The following is a 2,785-nucleotide window of genomic DNA, read 5'->3' as shown; positions in this document are numbered from 1 at the left end:
TTTTGAATTTCTGAATTTTCAAATGTTCAAATTTACGAAACTAATTGCAAATGTCTAAAACAGTGTGGGGCAGATTCACAAACAATTGCATGGGCGCAGCGTATGTATGATACGCTACGCCGCTGTAACTTACTGTTCCCAGCTTCGAATCCACAAAGAAATCGCGCCGTAAGTTTCGGCGGCGTAGTGTATCTCTCTGTGGCGAGTAGGGGGCGTGTTTCATTTAAATAAAGCGCGTCCCCGCGCCGAATGAACTGCGCATGCGCCGTCCCTAAATTTCCCGCCGTGCATTGCGCTAAATGACATCGCAAGGACGTCATTGTTTTGACGTGGGCGTAAATTACGTCCAGCCCGATTCACGGACGACTTACGCAAACGAAATACAATTTTCAAAATTAGACGCGTGAACGACGGCCATACTTAACATTGCGTACGCCACCATATAGCAGCTTTAACTATACGCCGGAAAAAGCCGACTAGAGACGACGTAAAAGAATGTGACGGCCGCTCGTACGTTCGTGGATCGTCGGAAATAGCTAATTTGCATACTCGACGCGGATTACGACGGGAACGCCACCCAGCGGACGCCGAAGAATTGCATCTAAGATCCGAAGGCGTACGAAGCCGTACGCCTGTCGGATCTAACCCAGATGCCGTCGTATCTTGGTTTGAGGATTCGAAACAAAGATACGACGTGGGTAATTTGAAAGTACGCCGGCGTATCAGTAGATACGCCGGCGTACTCTCTTTGTGGATCTGCCCCTGTGCGTAATTTTTGTTATTGCCAATAGTTCCATAATTACTTTAATGATATCTAAATACCTAATGGATGTTTTTTCTTTTCTCGGGGCACAAAAAGTCAATTTAAAGGGTTACTAAACCGAGGACCCTGCCTTTGCTATATCTGATCTCCCACAGAATACAGAACATGGAAACGCAATTATTTTAGTAAATATAAACTGCTAAATACATTTTCTCATCAGCAGTATATAGCAGTCTTGTGACTTCTATCAGTGTCTGGTTAAAGCTTGTAGGAGGAGTTTTAATTCTTCTCTGACTGTCCTATGAGGCTGCAGGACCTCTGACCCTCTGTCTGGACAGTGCTGATTGGCCCTGTGCTGATCACATGCACTCTCCCAAAAAGAAAAACAACCTCTCTAGCAATACACACAAAACTGAGCATGTGCAGAGTGCCTGTTCTATCAGGAGATGGTTTGGGGACTGTGGAAGAAGGGGAGGATCAGAGAAGACAGGATCAAACAGCCTTTTTACACAATACGGAGGATTAACCCCTTAGGTTCCACACTGAGTATAACAAGCATGCTTTTCTGCATATACAGACTGATTTTACTTTTGTGGGTTTAGTATAGACATGTGCAATTCGTTTTGTTCCGAATTAGTTTTTTAACAAATTTTGACAAATTCCTTCGGAAATATCTAAATGAATGAAAACCCATTTAACAAGTTTTTCCGGTATTCATAAATTTGAATATTCGGAAATTTGAACATTTGAAATTCGACAATCCTAAAATTCGAAACTCTGAAATAACTAACTAATAATAACTTACCGTATTTATCGGGGTATTGCGCGCTCCGGCGTATAGCGCGCACCCCTAAAGTGGACCCGCATTCCTGTGGAAAAAAGATTTTTGTACTTACAGTTTTGGTGTCTTGCGCGGCGGCCTCGTCGGGTCCGGCGTCCATCTGCGGCTTCGGGTGTCCTCTTCGTCGGGTCCGGCGTCCTTCTGCGGCGTCCTCCCCGCTCGATCCCCGCTTTCCCGCGCCGAGTTTGAAAACTGCGCCGGCATATACCGAGCGCAGTACACTTGTGTATAGTCGGGCAGGCTCGGCTACTCTCGCGCTCACGTCCTGTACGTCCAGGACGTGAGCGCGAGAGGAGCCGAGCCTGCCCGACTATACACGAGTGTACTGAGCTCGGTATATGCCGGCGCAGTATTCAAACTCGATGTGGGAAAGCGGGTATCGGTGTATATCGCGCACCCACGATTTTGCCCTGATTTACAGGTCAAAAAAGTGCGCGGTATACGCCGATAAATACGGTAACTATTACTAATTACTAAATTATAGGTATTGGAATTTCCTTTCAAATTTGGCTGTTCGTGAATGTAACGAATACGAATATTTCTGAAATAATGAATGCCGCATCTAAACGAATGAAACGTAACAAATTAATAATAATAAATAATAATAATAAAACCTTTTATTGATCAATATTATTATTTATTATTAATTCATTCCGTTCCATTTGTTTAGATGCGGCATTCATTATTCCGGATAATTTGCAACTTTAGATACATTTGTATTCGTTACATTCACGAACAGCCACATTTGGAAGGAAATTCCAATACCTGTAATTTAATAATTAGTTATTATTAGTTAGTTAGTTATTCTTTCAAATTTTCAGATTTTCTTTCTCATTTTAGGATTTTTTGATTGTACAAATTTTCAAATTTACGTTTTTTTACGAATTTACATAATGATGAATTATCCAAAATAACGAATGCTGCATCTAAATAAATGGAACAAATTAAATAATAATGATTAACAATAATAATAAAACCGTTTTATGGTCATTATTATTAATTTGTTCCGTTCCATTCGTTTAGATGCGGCATTCGTTATTTTGGATAATTCGTAACTTCGGATAAATTTGGATTTGTTACGTTCACTAAAAGGCAAATTTGAAAGCAAATTCCAATGCCTAGAATTTAATAGTTAATTATTATTAGTTTGTTATTCTTTCTTATTTTCGAATTTATGAATT

This window comes from Rana temporaria, chromosome 1 (assembly GCF_905171775.1).
Source record: "Rana temporaria chromosome 1, aRanTem1.1, whole genome shotgun sequence".
Lineage (NCBI taxonomy): Eukaryota > Metazoa > Chordata > Amphibia > Anura > Ranidae > Rana > Rana temporaria.
This window is presented reverse-complemented; position numbering follows the sequence as displayed.